The 19554-nt window shown below is 46.6% G+C and overlaps 1 long non-coding RNA gene across 2 annotated transcripts in view; it reads right to left on the bottom strand.

Annotated features, from left to right (window-relative positions):
• Nucleotides 1-782: 782 nt before the first annotated feature.
• Nucleotides 783-19554, bottom strand: part of LOC148136830 (uncharacterized) — a 35170-nt gene continuing 16398 nt past the window's right edge. For both annotated transcript variants that reach the window (XR_015754444.1, XR_015754445.1), the window contains exons 3-4: nucleotides 7969-8086; nucleotides 783-1528 (exon numbers count right to left, since the gene is read on the bottom strand). This is a non-coding gene — a long non-coding RNA (uncharacterized LOC148136830). The remainder of the gene's footprint in view (nucleotides 1529-7968; nucleotides 8087-19554) is intronic.

Consider the following 19554-nt stretch of genomic DNA (forward strand, 5'->3'; position numbering starts at 1 on the left):
TGACAATAAGCAATGATCATCTGTTTTGATTTAAATTATGATCGTAACACTGCTGCTTCACAGAACCACGTCCAAGGTTGGAGACCGGTCTTGGTCAATGTGGAGTTCCCACATTCTCCCCATGATAATGTGCTCCTCTCCAGGTGCTCTGGTTTCCTCCCACAGCCCAAAGACAGCACCCGAGCTACAAATCTTCTCACAAACTTTGAATTCTATTCTACGATTGAGGATAAAGGCTACACAGCAGGGTGTCCTTGGAAAAAGGAGCATGTGGTGTGTATCAATGCTCTCGATGCCTTCATATAGAGGTGGGCACCGGAGGGGATACAGTGCTTTATCTCCACCGCTGCCCCCTCACCCCCAACGCTACTTTGATTTAGTCCCTTCTCACTCTGTCACTTGTAATGGTTTGCTTTGCCAGTCATGGGCCTTGTTTATAAATATTCAATTGGTTACACGGGTGGTTTACTGCGGGTGATTAACCAAAAGCAAAAAGGGGTAATGATGATTTTGATGGTGGGAAGGTTGCTCAGCTGTGTGTGATAACATGTTTGGGTAGGAGAAAGGGGGGAAAAAGAACGCTTCACACCTCACAGAATGAGAACTGAAAAGCGGTTAAATCAAACCAAAGGTTCAGACAGGGAGAGAATATTTCCCCGGAGCCTGAGTAACTGGAAAGTGATGGTGTCCGGGAATAGACATGATTTTGTTCTCCAGGGCACTTGAAATTTTAAAAACTGTTATGTTCAGATAGTTTCAATTCTTTTACTTTTATTTATTGTGGAATAATCTTTAACACAAGGCTTGCAAATTTGTTTTTTTTTTAATGTAAAAGACAATAGTTAAATTAAAATCCATCAAACCATCCCTCACTGAAAACTGTTGTGGAAGTGCAATCTCCTGGAGAATCCCTGCCGACTTCTTCCTACCCGGGCTCCATGGCTATATACATACCTGGGAGATAGCAGCAGGAGGAGACCATTCAGCCTTTCAATCCTGCTCCACCATTCAGTGGGAAACAGCTGACCATCCAGATCAGGCTCCTGTTCCTGCTGTGTTCCAATCCCCTTTCATGACTTTACCTCGAAGAACTATATCGAAGTCCTCCTTTGGTTTCACTACCTTTTGTTCCAGTGACGTTGCTGTGTTACTGTGCAGGTGTAGGCAGGGGTAATGTGATGGTACTGCCTCCTGGAGGATGCACTCAGCGTCCCTCATCATCCTGCAGTAACATCAACTGGATTTCAGCAACTCGAGAAATAAACCGTTTCCAGGATATGGGCATCACTAGCTCAGCCAGCATTTATTCCCCATCTCTAGTTACCCTTGAGAAGATGGTCGTGAGCTGCTGTCTTGTACAATTCACAGTCCATTTGGTGCAGAGAGATCGAAAATGCTGTGAGGGAGAGTGTTGCAGGATTTTGGCCGAGTGACTCTCTATCTTTGCTTCTTCAAATTCTGGTTAACTTAATCCCAATCTGCAAATGATTTTGAGATTTCAGTCTTCAAATCTTCACCATCTAGCACCCTGTATAAAGGAATATGTACAGATTAGAAATTCAGAACAGACAATTCCTGTTTCTCTGGAATATCTTTTTCCCCTTTCTTCCCTCAAAGCTGTAACCCTCCAGCCCGCTTACTCTCTCCGACCATTCTGATTCTGCTGCCCCCTAATGTACACCCTCCCCATTCTCATGGAGTTGTTGATAAACAGATCCATGCCACCACTTCCCGTCCCTGGTTAGACTCTGCACCGTTTCTGGGTTCACTTCCTTTCCTTTCAGTTGCTGCAAGTCAATAATGTAACAGCAGAATGAAACAAAAGGAAACAGAAAGGGAGGTGGCAGATCCTGGACAGAAGAGAAACCTTCAGTCTGGGAGAATGGGTCAGATCCTTCTTTGTTTCCCATTAGTTGATTCCCACTATTACAATGAGTTGGGGATGGAGAGTGGTCCTACATGGGAGTAGTGACACTTTGACCCCCTCCTCCAACAGATCAATACTATGAGCAGATACATTCCTCCTCCAGCCAATCGCAGTGTGAAAAACTTTCCGCAAAGTATATTTACCCAAAGCACATGCTCCAAAACCCGCCCACATTCTGTACATGTACAGTGCTAGGTTTCCCCACACACGTGTGGGCCCTGCCTCAGGGATTGTGGAGTTGTAGTCCCCATGAAGCCACTGGAGCCCTGTCTCTGGAAAGTTAATGAATAGTGTGGACTGGAGGGTGTTGTGTATAGGATACCCATTCAGACACACAGAACATATGGACTGTCGCTGGGTTTTACTGAGACATCTGCTTCCACAACCTGATTTTCTGATGTAAGGAATGTAGGTTCAGCCAAGTGGGGTGTGGTGAGGTTAATAGGAGGAGCAGATTTTAAGCAGAGGTGGCTCAATGGTTAGCATTGCTGAATCACAGCGTCAGGGACCTGGATTTGATTCCAGCCTTAGGCGACTGTGTGGAGTTCACACGTTCTCCCCGTGTCTGTGCGGGTTTCCTCTGGGTGCTCCAGTTTCATCCCACAGTCCAAAGATGTGCAGGTTAAGTGGATTGGTTATGCGAAATTCCCAGTGTCCATGCCTGTGCAGGTTAAGCCATTAACCATGGGAAATACAGGGAATGGGTGAGTCTGAATGGGATGCTCATCATAGGGTTGGTGGACTCCATGGACGATTACCCTGCTTCTGCACTGAAGGGATTCTATTCCATTCTCATGAAGAAGAATGTACCTATCTCAATGTGCTGTGAATCTGTAGAAATCCCTATTCAAAATGCGGTGGATGCCAGGACAATAAGCAAATTTACTGAAGAGATACAGATGTTGAATTTGCAGTGAGATGAAGGGTGAGAGAGAGCAGGTGGGAAATTCCAGCTGAGACCGATGTGAGCTCAATCATCATGGTATTAAATGGTGGAGCTGGTTCGAAGGGCTGCATTGCCTCTCCTGTGCCCAGTGCTTATCTTCTTACGGTAATAACTGGAAAGCTGAATTCAAAAATCACCACCTTCACCAAAGGAGATTTTTGGAAAAAGCAGGATGGTCAGGTGGATTAGCGTTTCAAACGTAGATAGTGAGGAAGCATGTGGGAGATAATGATTTTTCAATTTTAAACTGAGGTGAGTTAAATAGGTTATAGTCCAACAGGTTTAATTGGATGATGATGAAGGAGCAACGCTCCGAAATCTAGTGTGCTTCCAATTAAACCTGAGGGACTGTAACCTCGTGTTGTGAGTTTTTAAACTTTGTACACCCCAGTCCAACACCGGCATCTCCAAATCATGTAAACTGAGGGGAGACAGTGATTTATGGTTTTGGATTGTGTAGTACACTCACACCGTCCAGAATACTCTGTTTTGAATATCTATCCTGTACTTTAATCCAAAGCCAAGGTCTCTGACGATGAAAACCAAAACACCCAGGTAACATCGCCTCACCTCGTAATCTGATAAAAGACTTGTGATAAGTCTGGTTGAATTTAGAATACAGTTGGAAAGCGGGAAGATTAAATCCAATTCCAAGATTCTGTGCTTAAACAAAGGAGACTACAATAGGATGAGGCAGGAGTTGGCTAATGTAGACTGGAAGCAAAGACTTTAGGGTGGGACAGTTGACAGACAGTGGAGGAATATCAAAGAATTTTTCAAACTGCTCAGCAAAAGTATATATCAGTGAAAAGGAAGGACTGTAGGAAAAGGAGTAATCTGCCATGGGAGGCAAAGGAAATAAGGGAGTCTATCAAATTGAAATTGAAAGCATACAAATTGGCAAAGACCAAGGAGAAACTAGATTAGAAAAAGTTTAAAGATCAACAGAAAGCTAGATGGGATTGGGGGAGAAAAGTGATGAGCAGCTATCCCCAGGGCCAGAATAGCAGTTTACACGGCTAGAGGGGAACCTATTGTGTGGGGAACATATGGCCTCTGTAATTGTTGACTGTTACCATAGAGATAATCCTGATCAAGTTACAAATCACAGCACACTCCAAAAGCTTGTACTTCCAAATAATCCTGTTGGACTATAACCTGGTGATGTGTGGTTTTTAACTTTGCCCACCCCGCTCCAACACCGGCTCCTCCACATCAGAATCCTGACAGACAACCGCACTGAAACTGAAGTGCCTGTCAGATACCTGACTGAGCCACAGGGCCGTGGGGGAGGGGTATGTGGTTTAACCACTAAGGGCTGAACTGAACTAGACTTTTTAATTGCCGTTGCATGGAGATAATATTGAGAGACAGCGTCCATTCAAAACTACAAACCACAAAGGTATAAGAATGGGAGCGGCACATCGGACAGGCGGGGAGTTACCTGATGCTGCCTGGAGGTGTTCTGCATGTACACTATCCAGGTAACTGCCATGTCTCATCAATAAAGACTCAAAGAAGACCTCTCAGAGTTCTGTGCCCAGTTATTCCTATCCAGCAGGGTTTAGGAATATGAGTACACAGCAGTCTTCACAGTGGAGGATACGAAGAACATGCCAGTAATTGACAAGGAGACTGAGGAAGGTGAGGACCAAGAAACAACCATTGTCACGAGAGAGTTAGAGCTGGGCAAGCTAATGGATCTAAACGTAGACAAGTCTATTTGCCCTAATGGAATACATCCCGGGGTACTACCAGAGATAGCGGGAGAAATAGTAAATATACTTGGAGTCAGAGTCCTACAGCAGAGACAGGCTCTTTGGCCCAAACTGGCCCATGCCGATTAGAATGTCCATCCACGTGAACCCCATTTTCCTGCACTTGGCCCATCTGCTTCTGACGGAGAAAGTGAGGTCTGCAGATGCTGGAGATCAGAGATTGGGATTAGATTACATTACAGTGTGGAAACAGGCCCTTCGTCCCAACAAGTCCACACCGACCCGCCGAAGCGAAACCCACCCATACCCCTGCATTTACCCCTTACCTAACACTACGGGCAATTTAGTATGGCCAATTCACCTGACCCTGCACATCTTTGTGATGTGGGAGGAAACCGGAGCACCCGGAGGAAACCCACGCAGACACGGGGAGAACGTGCAAACTCCACACAGTCAGTCGCCTGAGGCGGGAATTGAACCCGGGTCTCTGGCGCTGTGAGGCAGCAGTGCTAACCACTGTGCCACCGTGCCGCCCACTAAAGGAAATGTGTTGCTGGAAAAGCGCAGCAGGTCAGGCAGCATCTAGGGAACAGGAGAATCGACGTTTCGGGCATTAGCCCTTCTTCAGGAATGAGGAAAGTTGGTCCAGCAGGCTAAGATAAAAGATAGGGAGGAGGGACTTGGGGGAGGGGCGTCGGAAATGTGATAGGTGGAAAGAGGTCAAGGTGAGGGTGATAGGTCAGACTGGGGTGGGGGCGGAGAGGTCGGGAAGAAGATTGCAGGTTAGGAAGGCGGTGCTGAATTTGATGGATTTGACTGAGACAGGATGGGGGGAGGGGAAATGAGGAAACTGGTGAAATCCGAGTTCATCCCTTGTGGTTGGAGGGTTCCTAGCCGGAAGATGAGGCGTTCTTCCTCCAACCGTCGTTTCGCTGTGGTCTGACGATGGAGGAGTCCAAAGACCTGCATATCCTTTGTGGAGTGGGAGGGGGAGTTGAAATGTTGAGCTACAGGGTGGTTGTGTTGGTTGGTCCGGGTGTCCCAGAGGTGTTCTCTGAAACGCTCCGCAAGTAGGCGGCCTGTCTCCCCAATATAAAGGAGGCCACATCGGGTGCAAAGGATGCAATAGGTGATATGTGTGGAGGTACAAGTGAATCTGTGGCGGATATGGAAGTTTCCTTTGGAGCCTTGGAAGGAGGTGAGGGGGGAGGTGTGGGCGCAAGTCTTGCACCTCCTGCGATTGCAGGGGAAGGTGCCTGGAGTGGAGGTTGGGTTGGTGGGGGGGTGTGGATCTGACGAGGGAGTCACGGAGGGAGTGGTCTTTACGGAATGCTGATAGGGGAGGGAAGGGAAATATATCCTTGGTGGTGGGGTCCGTTTGGAGGTGGCAGAAATGACGGCAGATGATGCGCTGTACATGGAGATTGGTGGGGTGGTAGGTGAGGACCAGTGGGGTTCTGTCCTGGTGGCGGTTGGAGGGGCGGGGTTCAAGGGCGGAGGATCGGGAAGTGGAAGAGATGCAGTGGAGGGCATAGTCTACCACGTCGGGGGGGAAATTGCGCTCCTTGAAGAAGGAGGCCATCTGGGATGTGCGTTTTTGGAACTGGTCCTCCTGGGAGCAGATGCGGCGGAGTCGAAGGAATTGGGAGAATGGGATGGCGTTTTTACAGGGGGCAAGATGGGAGGAGGTGTAGTCCAGGTAGCTGTGGGAGTCGGTCGGTTTGTAGTAGATGTCCGTGTTGATTCGGTCGCCTGAGATAGAAATAGAAAGGTCGAGGAAGGGGAGGGAGGAAACTGAGACTGTCCAGGTGAATTTGAGGTCGGGGTGGAAGGTGTTGGTGAAGTGGATGAACTGTTCAACCTCCTCGTGGGAGCACGAGGCAGCGCCGATACAGTCATCGATGTAGCGGAGGAAAAGGTGGGGGGTGGGGCCAGTGTAGTTGCGGAAGATGGATTGTTCCACATATCCTACGAAGAGGCAGGCATAGCTGGGGCCCATGCGGGTGCCCATGGCTACTCCTTTTGTTTGGAGAAAGTGGGAGGATTGGAAAGAAAAGTTGTTCAGGGTGAGGATCAGTTCAGTCAGTCGAAGGAGGGTGTCAGTGGAAGGGTACTGGTCGGTACGGCGGGAAAGAAAGAAGCGGAGGGCTTTGAGTCCTTCGTGATGGGGGATGGAAGTGTACAGGGACTGGATGTCCATGGTGAAAATAAGGCGTTGGGGACCGGGGAAGCGAAAATCATGGAGCAGATGGAGGGAATGGGTGGTGTCCCGAACGTAGGTGGGGAGTTCTTGGACTAAGGGGAACAGGACGGTGTCAAGGTATGCGGAGATGAGTTCGGTGGGGCAGGAGTAGGCGGAGACAATGGGTCGGCCGGGGCAGTCAGGTTTGTGGATTTTGGGCAGGAGGTAGAAGCGGGAGGTGCGGGGTTGTGGGACTATGAGGTTGGAGGCGGTGGATGGGAGATCCCCCGAGGTGATGAGGTTATGGACGGTCTGGGAGATGATGGTTTGGTGGTGGGGGGTGGGGTCATGCTCAAGGGGGCAGTAGGAGGAGGTATCTGCGAGCTGGCGTTTGGCCTCAGCGGTGTAGAGGTCGGTGCGCCAAACTACTACCGCGCCTCCTTCTGACCCCTTGCTATCCATGTATTTGTCTAAATGTCTTTTACATGTTGTTAATGTACCCACCTCAACCACTTCCACTGGCACCTCATTCCATATACATACCATCCTCTGTGTAAAACAGTTGCCCCTCACGTTCCCTTTTATAATTTCTCCTCTAAACGTAAACTGATGCCCTCCACTCCTTGATTCCCTGGGAAAAAGACGGAGTGCATTCCCCTTACCCAGGCCTCTCATGGTTTTATACACTTCCAGAAAACATTCCCCCCTCTCTGTTTCCACTGCTCGAAACAAAAAAAAAATCCTCGCTTGTCCAACCTCTCCCTATAACTCAGACCCCGAGCCCTGGCATCATCCTTGTAAATGTCATCTGCACCTTTTTACAGTTTAATAACTGAAACCTACATTACATTCATCACATTTCCAGTGTTTCCCCACAGCATTGGAACTGACTTGACAACGCCAATGGATTACAAGCCATGATCGATAATTAACTCCTTTACAACAATCCCGTTTTCATCGTTTGTTCCATGGTGCAGGTATCCTGGTCTCTTTCTGGTTGCATGATTAATTAAAACCTTGTCCTCATACAAAACAAATCTGTAGCTTAATTGTTCCTGGGAAATGTGCCATGTGTTTTCAGACTTTTAACAACAAATGAACTCTCTCTCCACACTAACATGGACTTGGCTGTGTCTCAGTACTTTTTCCAGACACACTGACATTTGAAATATTCGCCCACGGACAGAATACACACCTTTCCTTCCACATGAAAAGGCCAATGATATTCAGATCGGCACGGATCAAGTAACCATCAAAACCGAACAGGAAGTTCAATTTGAATTACTCATCCACAAATCCGCCCTTTCAGAACCCTACAACAGAGAAAACAGGTCACCACCGTTAACACAGTATGGAAATTCATAAGACAGTGATAGTATTAAATTGTAGTTTCTTTGTTCCCCCAAAGCTTTAAATCTCAGTCTCACAATTGCTGTCTTCTGTGAACTGAAATCCAAACCAATCTCCTCACCATTTTTCCTCCACACCCAGTTCTCACAGACTCTCTCTTCTCTTTGAAATCAGCTTCCTCGCTCCTGCCTGCAGACTAAGAACCAAAAAAAGGTTTCCTCCCACAATCCAAATATGCGTAGGTCAGGTGAATTGGCCATGCTAAATTGCCCATAGGTGCATTAGTCAGAGGGAAATGGGTCTGGGTGGGTTAGACCTCCGACGGTCGGTATGGACTGGCTGGGCGGAAGGGCCTGTTTCCACACTGTAGGAAATCTAATCTATTCAAATCAATGAGTCTGACTCGGAGCCTCCTGGATGTTGGTGAATCCTTCCCCCACTTCCCAGGTTTCCTTCCTGGTCAGAACCAATCTGATTTTTTTCCCCAATCTGGAACATTTTATTTATTTCCCCCACACGGACCCTCTGATGAGAACCATCCTGCAAACCATATCTGATTGAACTAAGATGAACCAAATTAGAACGTTAATTGCACGCCCATCTGTGTTCCTTTCCATAACATTCCTGAATCTTCACACGAGTTCTGATAACTTTCTACGAAATGCTACCCCCACTGATCGTCGACCACTTGTCACGAAATCATGGCAGGGGCCATTTCCCTGGGTCCTGTTCCGAGAGGGAGGAAACTGCGAATGACAGATTAATCCCATACACGCACAGCCTCCCTGGTACTGACCCACCCTGCACATACACCAACAATTGGACAGCACTGCGCCCATGCACTGGTCTCCCCTCCTACAGCACATGCTCCAGATCACACACGAAGCTGGGTGATTGACAGCAGCTGCTGCCCAATAGGGTGGAGGGGGCAGGGCTGGAGATTGTAAACAATGAATGAATGTGGAGGACACTGGGGGATGGACAGGTCAGTGAGGGACAGGATCAGTGCAGCAGCAGGAGAGGATCCTGAACAAAGTGAGCAATGGGAGAGTCTGACAGAGAGAAACTACAGGAAGGTTCTGTTTGGAGGCTCAGGCAGGGACAGCTGGGAGACAGTGTGGCCTGGTGGCTTGGGCATGTTTTCCAATCAGCCTTTTCAAAGATGCTGTTACTCAACTCTGAGCTCGATCCTCCTGGTCCAGAGGTAAGGACACTACCACAATTTCCTGGTGGGCTAGTGGAAAGAAGGGAAGATTTTCTCAATCTCTCTCACATGGAAACTCCATGAGCTCCTCCCACTTACAGTCTATGGTGGGGATGGAGTCAGAGCAGATGGGAGCGGGGTTCGGGATATAGGGACTGCCTTTCAAATGGAACTTACCTGTGTGGGTGATATTAACAAGACTCAATACACAGTCACTAACACAAACCTGATGTACTTGAACTTTATCCAGAATATTAACACCCCATAACTGGGTGACGCAGACCCCAATGTACAGAGTTAAGTCCTGGATATTAATAATGGCTTTGTGTATGAGAAATCTCGTCTCATGAACTTGAGTCAATTTTTTTTGAAGTAACAAAGAGGATTCATGAGGGCAAAGCAGTGGAAATGATCTACGTGGACTTCAGTAAGGCATTCAACAAGGGTCCCCATGGGAGACTGGTTATCAAGGTTGATCTCATGGAATACTGAGAGAACTAGCCATTTGGATACAGAACTGGCTGAAAGGTAGAAGACAGAGGGTGGTGGTGGAAAGTTGCTTTTCGGATTGGAGACCTGTGACCAGTGGAGTGTCACAAAGGATCGGCGCTGTATCCACTAATTTTCAAAATTTATATCAATGATTTGGATGTGAATATAGGAAGTAATGTGTGGAAGATGACACCAAAATTGGAGGTGTATTGGACAGTGAAGAGGATTACCTCAGATTACAACAGGATCTTGATCAGATGGCTGAATGTGCTGAGGACTGGCAGATGAAGTTTAATTTAGATAAATGTGAGGTGCTGCATTTTGGGAAATCAAATATTAGCAGGATGCATACGCTTAATGGTAAGGTCTTCGGGAGTACTGCGGAACAAAGTGACCTTGGAGTGCAGATCATAGCTCCTTGAAAACAGAATCGCAGGTAGATAGGATAGTAAATAACGTGTTTAGTACGCTTTCCTTTATTGGTCAGAGCACTGAGTATAGGAGTTGGGAGGTCATATTGCTGCTCTACAGGACATTGGTTAGGTCACGCTTGGAATATTGCGTGCAATTCTGGTCTCCTTCCTATCAAAACAATATTGCGAAACTTGAAAGGGGTCAGAATAGTATTACAAGCATGTTGCCAGAGTTGGAGGATTTGAGCTATGGAGAGAGGATAAATACACTGTTTTCCCTGGAGCGTCAGAGGTTGATGGGTGACCTTATAGAGGTTTATAAAATCAGTAGGGGCATGCATAGGGTAAATACACAAGATCTTTTCCTTGTGGTGGGGAGGAGGCACGATGGGGAGTGAGAGACAGAGGGGAGAGACCGAGAGGGGAGGGTGACCGTTATTTTGTAGATCTACAACACAACCCTGTTCCTGTTCTCTCCCCATCCCCTTCAATCCCTCTGAAGGGCTTAGAACAAGTGCACAGTCTCTGGAAAGTAGAGCTTCAGGGTGACCAAGTGCTGAAGGTTGCATTTGGGACGCTGACATTTATTGGTCTGTGCACTTATCAATAAATGGACCTGGATTCAATTCCACTGTCTTGGATTCATGTCTGTGGCCACAGACGCGCCTGTCTCTATCCCTGACTACTGGATCCCCTGTCACTACAGCTCTGTCATTCTCCTTCCTCCAGGTCTGTGCAGCGGAGCTATCTGTGGTGTCATGAACCTGGCTGTTGCTGATTTCCCCTGAGAGTCCACCCCACCTGTTCCCCCCCCCCCCCCCCCCCCCCCCCCGTTATAGAATCCCAAGCGGTGGACAATATCTGTTTGAGAAGGGGAATGATCACTGGTGAGTCCTGCACTTCCTTCCTGATCCTTTTACTTAATCTGACGGTCACCCATTCCCTTTCTGCCTGTGTAACCCTCACCTGCAGTGTGACTAACTCACTAAAAGTGCTGTCTATAACATTCTCAGTATTGCTGCACAGTGAGTCCACTCTCAACTCCAGGTCTGAAAAGCAGTTTCCCAGTAGTTGCAGATGGACACAGTTCCTGCACACATAGCCGTCAGGGAGACTGGAAGCGTCCCCTATTTCCCACATTATACAAGAGGAGCACACCACAGGTCTGAGGGCGCCTGTCACAATGTCTCTCTAGTTTCAGCTCGTTACTCTCATTAAGAGAATTTAAATGAGCTAGAAACCTTTCTTCACTTCAAACATTTCCATTATAATCTAAAGCCCCGATCTTTACTTAAGCTGACATTTTATACTTTTAAAAACTGTTAAAAAAAAAACTCAGCAGGATTCACTTACAAACTGGCTGTTCCCATTGGGACCGTGTGAATTTCTGAATGGCCTGAACTAAAACTGAAGCTGAGGTTCACCTTCTCCCTGTCTCACCTCCGTCTGTTTACACCCAACTCCGAAACACTCTCATTGAGCCAAGCAGCCCTCACACTGCAGCCCTGTCATTTTTATTGTCTGTTCATACCGACAGTGCCCTCAGCCTCCTGTACTGTTCCAATGCATCTTAATGGGAGCTCAGGAACTGCATCTCATCTTTCAATTCAGCCCTTTGTAACACCAGAGTCAACATAGACTTCAGCAGTTTCTGAATGAACAGGCAGTTGTCAGAATCTGGAACATTCCACCTGAAATGGTGCTGGAATTTGAGTCCATAAGGAATTTTAATGAGAAGTTTCCAGTGAATTGAAAATAAGGAGTTTACAGGTTAACATCATGAAGTGGGTAACTAGGACCAAATCTGACAGTTCCTACAAAGAGACGAGGTGTAATTTGGATAAATCTGTGCTCCCTCTCAGGGCAATATCTCCTTCCTCAGCTGCAGGGCCCAGAATAGAGCACAAACCCCCAAGGGTGATCCAACCACTAATTTGAACATCTTTCTGCTTTTTGCTTGAAAAAAAAATAGATACTTTCCCACAGACAGTACAGACACACATTTCTCCTTCCACAGTTAAATGTCAATGGTATTCAGATCCTCATGACCCTGCTGACGACAGAAAATTGTTTTGAGATCCCGGTCTCAATTATTCTCAATTAATATCCTATAAAATGAATTCAAAAAACAAAGCTCACAGTCAATGCAAGATGAATAGTGAAGGCAAACACTTCTCTTGGTATGTGTTTGGTGTGTAAATGCTCCTCTTCAAATCACCCCTTCCCCACCCAGGAAGAGGATATGTCCATGTGCCTCGCTGTACCTTGCCCCAAATAAAGATGGCGGCGATAACCCAGGACCTATCACCGTCTGAGGGCCACAGCCATTTTCCCATTTGCTGTAAACGTCGGACCAAGAGTTTCTAATTCAGGCCTAACTACCTGTACAGGGTGTAATTAAACCCTCCCAGTATATGATTTGGAGATGCCGGTTAACAGACAATTAATTTTTCAATGTATAATTTCAGTTACATCACACTGTAAATTTTTGCTATAAATTCTGTGTTACAATTGAGCCCTCCACGCTCACCTGAAGGAGCGTTGCTCTGAAAGCTAGTGTGCTTCCAATTAAACCTGTTGGACTATAACCTGGTGTTGTGTGATTCTTAACTTTGTACCTCCCAATCTAAACTGGATCCAACTCCCCTTTCCCGTTTCCTCCTTCTGCACACACCCAGGGTCATTCTTGGTCCAGTGACCCTTCCTCAGAACCGAGGCAGCTGGGAAAATTAGAATCCCTACAGTGTGCTAACAGGCCATTCTGCCCAACAAGTCACACTCACCCTCTGAAGAGTTTCTCAACCAAACCCATTCCCCGACCCTATTATTCTACATTTCTCCTGACTAATGCACCTAACCTATACATCCCTGAGCACTACGGGAATTTTAGCTGGGCCAATTCACCTAACCTGCATATCTTTGGACTGCAGGAGATAGGGGTTAAAGAGTAAATAATAGGTGGGGACAGAGCTCAAAGAGAGACAGGAACCTTTGGAAAGACAAAGGATTGGATAACTATCTGGCTGGGAGGGTGCATAGCTGTTAATGGAGGGGACAGGAACCTGTGTCTGGCAGAATCTCAGTGGAGGTGTTGGAAATGGCAGCTGATGATCTACGTTCTGTTGCAAAACAGATCCTGAGCTTCCAGTTGCCTGTCACTGTAACACATGAGTCTATTCCCTGGCCAACATCTCTGTCTCATGCTTACTGCAGTGTTCCAGTGAAGCTTGATGCAAGCTGGCAGAACACTCCAGAACATGCCAAAACGCCCCGTATTTCAAGGACTGCAATTTCCCCTCCCATGTGGTCAACAATACTCTCCAGTGCATCTCCACCACTTCCCACACCTCCATTCCTTTCAGAATTCCAGAGACCATTCCCTGTGAATTCCTCGTCAGATCCATGCTCTCATCAAACCCACATTCCACTCCCAGCACCTTCACATGTCAATGCAAGAGGTATAAAATATGTGCCCACACCTCCCCCCTCGCCTCCAGAGGACCCTTCCACATCCAGCAGAGATTTTCCCGCACATCCAAACACCTCACCTATTATGGCCTTTGCTTTCGACGTGGTCTCCTCTCCACTGGGGAGTCAGGATATCAACTTGCAGAATGTTTCAGGGAACATTTCTGGGACACATGCACCAACCAACCCCACCAACCTGTGGCCGACCACTTCAACTTCCCCACCCACTCCGCCATGGACATGCAAGTCCTGGGCCACCTCCACCACCAAATCCCAGCCAGCCGACGCCTGGAGGAAGAAAACCTCATCTTCCACATTGGGACCCTTTAACCACAGAATCAAGGTTTCCTCAGCTCCCCTCCCTTACCTTATTCCAGATCCAACCCTCCAACTCGACACCACCCTCTTGAACTGTCCCACCTGTTCATTTTCCTTTCCAATAATCCACTCCACCCTCTCTCTCCATTACCCTCCACCTACATCTACCTATTGCCTTCCTAGCTCCCTTCCCACCATCCCTACACATCCCTCTTATTTAACTCTCAGCCCTCTTACTACCGCCCACCCCCCCCCCCCCCCAATCCCAGCATTCCTGATGAAAGGAATATGCCCAAAACGTCGATTCTCCTGCTTCTGGGATGCTACCTGACCTGCTGTGCTTTTGCAGTGCCACGTGTTAACGCAAGCTGGAAGAACAACACCTCATCTTCTACTTGGGGACCCTGCACCTCTCGAGCCCCAGTATCAAATTCAATAATTTTAGGTCCTGAACTCTCCAATGTCCTAGCGCCCTCTCCTCTTAACCCACACACGGGTTATCAAATAGCCTGCCATTACACACTACCTATATTTAGCCACTAACAGTGGCCATAAACAGCTATTCACCCTCCCCCAGTCAGATCGTTATCCACTCCTTTGTCCAACTGCTCCCATTTCTTTCTTTGGACTCTATCACGACCTATCATTTACTCCTTAACCCCTACCTTCTGCATATAAACCGACATTTCTTTTCAGTAACATCAGTTCTGAGGAAGGGTCAGCGGATCCAAAATATTAACTCTGATTTCTCTTCACAGATGCTGCCAGACCTGCTGAGCTTTACCAGTACCTTTTGGTTGTTGTGAGAGATTTACATCATCTGCAGTTCTTTTGGTTCTTATTTACCAGAAATTTCTAATTCAGGTCTAGCAGCCTAAAACCATGTGTTTATAAGCACTCCCAGTCCACACAAACTCCACTTCTCTCCCAGTCTCTGCTGTCTCTCCCACTCCCTTCACACTCACTGAGTGCACCCCCACCACAGTGACACTGCACCTGCACAGTTCATTGTCACGTGTTGGCCCACTGGACCCACCCCTCATTCACTCCCATTGTCTGGAGGATCACACCAACTCTCCTGTTGGTCTGAAGCTGCCGTCAATCACCTGGGTCCCATTATGACACGAGTAGTGCGCTCCTCCCAGGAGTATTGGAGGCTGAAGGGTGACCTTATAGAGGTTTATAAAATCATGAGGGGCATGGGTAGGATAAATAGGCAAGGTCTTTTCCCTGGGGTGGGGGAATCCAGAACTAGAGGGCATAGGTTTAAAGTGAGCGGGGAAAGATTTGAAAGGGATCAGAGGGTCAAGTTTTTTCACAGGTGGTGCATGTATGGAATCTTCTGTCAGGGGAAGTGGTGGAGGTTGGTACAATTTGACCATTTGGCATCTGGATGGGTATATGATTGGAAGGGTGTAGTGGGATGTGCGCCAAGTGTTGGCAAATGGGACGAGGTGAGGTTAGGATATCTGGTCAGCATGGACTAGTTTGACCAAAGGGGTTGTTTTCATGCTGTACGCCTCAGGCGACTGACTGTGTGGAGTTTGCACATTCTCCCCGTGTCTGCGTGGGTTTCCTCCGGGTGCTCCGGTTTCCTCCCACAGTCCAAAAATGTGCAGGTCAGGTGAATTGGCCATGCTAAATTGTCCGTAGTGTTAGGTAAGGGGTAAATTTAGGGGTATGGGTGGTTTGCGCTTCGGTGGGTCGGTGTGGACTTGTTGGGCCGAAGGGCCTGTTTCCACACTGTAAAGTAATCTAATCTAATCTAATCTAATCTAATCTAATCTAATCTAATCTATGGCTCTGCACTGGCATGACTTTCAACATTCAGTGAAAGGGGGCAGTATCACAGAGTAGAGGGACTGGGGGCTATTCAGCCCAGTGGGGCTATACACTCTCCCTCTGGAGATGGTGCCAGTCTGTCCCAACTCACCTCCCATTTGCCTGTAGTCCTCCAATTCCTTCCTTAAAAGAAGCTAAATTGCAAATTTGTTTTGACAATAATTACTGAATCTGCATCCAGCTGTCGGTCAAACTGATCCAGATGCTTAGAACCTACGGAATAAGGTAATGTTCACATTTTTAACCTGCATTATTTGCCAATTACTTGAAAGTAGTTACTAAAAATTGTGACGTTAATAATTTCTCCCTCTAAATTAAATATCCTGGAAAGAAATCTGCTCCTGGTTGAAATCACTGCTTAACCTTCTGAGCTCCAAGGAGAATTATCTGACCTTCTGCTAACTCTCCACATAGAGAAACTTATCTTAATTTTAATGTTTCAGTGTTATCGAGATGTACAGCACAGAAACCAACCATTTGGTCCAACTTGTCCATGCCGACCAGATATTCTAAATTAATCTCGTCCCATTTCACAGCACTTGGCCCATAACCTTCTAAACCTTTCCTAATCACTTACCCAAATCAGATGCATTTTAAATGTTGCAATTGTACCAGCCTCCACACTTTCTCTGGCAGCTCATTACATACACATACCACGTTCAGCTTGAAAACAGTGCCCCTCAGATCCCTTATAAATTGTTTTCCTCACTCCTTAAAAGCCTGTGCCCCATAGATTTGGACTCACCTAACCTGGGAATAAGACCCTGGTTGTTCACCCTATTCATGTCCATCTCAATTGTATCAACCACTGAGGTCACCTCTCAGCATCCGATTCTCCAGGGAAAACAGCCCCAGCCTATCCTATATAGCTGAAACCCTCAACCCTAGTAACATCTTCGCACATCTTTTCTGAACCATTTCAAGTTTCAAAATATCATTCCGATAGCGGGGAAACCAGGACTGAAAGCAGAATTCCAGAAGTGACTGAATCAATGTGCTGAACAGCTACAAAATGCCGTCACAACTCCTGTACTCAATCCACTAACCAGTAAAGGCAAGAATACTAAACACCTTCTTCACTACCCTGCCTATCTATGATTCCACTTTCAAGGAACTATGAACCTGCACTCCAAGATCTCTTTGTTCAGCAACGCTCCCCAGGAGCTTCCCATTAAGGTATAAGTCCTGCCCTGATTTGATTTTCCAAAATGGAGCACCTCACATTTTTCTGAATTAAACTCCATCTGCCACTCCTCAGCCCATTTGTTTGAAGTCCCATTGTAATCTGAGGTAACCTTCTTCCCTGTCCACTGCATCTCCAATTTTGGTATCTATGTAAAGTCACTGACCATACCTCCTATATTCACATGGAAAACATTTACATAAATGATGAAAAGCAGTGGACCCAGCAACGATCCTTACAGCATATTGCTCATAGAACATAGAACATTAAAGCACAGTACAGGCTCTTCGGCCCTCGATGTTGTCATACCAATCTGAAGCCCATTTAACCTACACTATTCCATGTACTTCCATATGCTTGTCCATTAACGACTTAAATGTACTTACAGTTGGTGAATCTACTACCGTTGCAGGCACAGCATTCCATACCCTTACGACTCGGAGTAAAGAAATTACCTCTGACATCTGTCCTATATCTCTCACCCCTCAATTTAAAGCAATGCCTCCTCGGGCTCGCCATCACCATTTTTGGAAAAGGCTCTCCCTGTCTACCCTACCTAACCCTCTGGTTATCTTGTATGTCTCTATTAAGTCACATATCAACCTTCTTCTCTCAAACGAAAACAGCCTCAAGTCCCTCAGCCTTTCCTCGTAAGACCTTCCCTCCATACCAGGCAACATCCTAGTAAATCTCCTCTGCACCCTTTCAAAGCTTCCACATTCTCCTTCTCATGTGGGGAACAGAACTGTACACAATACTCCAAATGCAGCCTCACTAGAGTTTTGTACAGCTGTAGCATAACCTCATGGTTCCGGAACTCGATCCCTCTATTAAGAAAAGCTAAAATACTGTATGCCTTCCAAACAACCCTGTCAACCTGGGTGGCAACTTTCAAGGATCTGTGTACCTGGACACTGAGATCTCTCTGCTCATCCAATACCAAGAATCTTACCATTAGCCCAGTACTTTGCATTCCAGTTACTACGACCAAAGTGAATCACCTCACACTTGTCCGCATTAAACTCCATTTGCCACCTCTCAGCCCAGTTCTGCAGTTTATCTAAGTCTCTCTGTAACGTATAACATTCTTCGTCACTATCCACAACTCCACCGACCATAGTGTTGTCTGCAAATTTACTAACCCACCCTTCTACGCCCTTATCCAGGTAGTTTATGAAAATGATGAACAGCAGTGGACTCAACACCGACCCTTGCGGTACACCACTGGTAACTAGACTCCAGGATGAACATTCCCCATCAATCACCACTGTCAGCTTTCAGCAAGCCAATTACTGATCCAAACTGATTTATCTCCCACAATCCCATCCTTCCGCATTTTATACAATAGTCTGCTGTGGGGAACCTTATCGAACGTCTTGCTGAAATCCACATACACCACATCAACTGGTTTACTCTCATCTATCTGTTTGGTCACCTTCTAAAAGAACTCAATAAGGTTTGTGAGGCACGATCGACCCTTCACAAAACGGTGCTGACTATCCCTAATCAAATTATTCTTTTCTGGATCTTATCTCTTATAACGTTTTCCAACACTTTACCAACAACTGAATAAGGCTCACTGGTCTAGAATTACCAGGGTTGTCTCTACTCCCCTTCTTGAGCAGGGGAACCACATTTGCTATCCTCCAGTCTTCTGGCACTATTCCTGTAGACAATGATGATTTAAAGATCAATGCCAAAGGCTCGGCAATCTCCTCCCTGGCTTCCCAGAGGATCTTAGGATAAGTCCACTGGGCCGGATGGGTTTTATCTATATTCAAACTCTGCAAGATTTCTAATACCTCTTCCTTATGAACCTCAATCCCACCTAGTCTAGTAGCCTGTATCTCAGTACTCTCAACAACATTGTCGTTTTCTAAAGTGAATAATGTTGAAAAATATTCATTTAGTGCTTCCCCTATCTCCTCTGACTCCACACACAATGTCCCACTACTATCCTTGGTTGGCCCTAATCTTATTCATCATTCTTTTATTCCTTAAATACCTATAGAAAGCCTTAGGGTTTACCCTGATCCTATCCGCCAACAATTTCTCATGTCTCCTCCTGGCACTTCTTAACTCTTTCTTTAGGACTTTCCTGGCTACCTTGTAACCCTCGAGTGCTCTAACTGAGCCTTCACATCTCATCCTCACATAAGCCGCCTTCTTCCTTTTGAAGAGAGGTTCCATTTCCTTTGTAAACCATAGCTCCCGCCTGACAGGTATATACTTATCTAGGACAAACAGGAGCTTTTCCTTGATCTTTGAGGGTCCCTGTTCTCTGCCTGGTTACTCGTTTATCCTTTGTGTATTTCTGGAATCTCTGGATTCTCCGGGAACCTATTTCCCAAAGCTCTCTCATGTCCCGTTTTTGCTCTCCTGTTTTCCCTCGAGTATACTCCTACTGCCCCTATACTCCTCCAGGAATTTACACAAACACAGATGTCTGAACCTGCCATATCCCTCCTTCATTTTCTTGACGAGACCCTCAATTTCTCTCGACAGGCAGCA

Source organism: Chiloscyllium plagiosum, unplaced genomic scaffold, assembly GCF_037043375.1.
Source record: "Chiloscyllium plagiosum isolate Xiang-an unplaced genomic scaffold, Cpla_swu_hap1 HiC_scaffold_45, whole genome shotgun sequence".
NCBI classification, from domain to species: Eukaryota; Metazoa; Chordata; class Chondrichthyes; order Orectolobiformes; family Hemiscylliidae; genus Chiloscyllium; species Chiloscyllium plagiosum.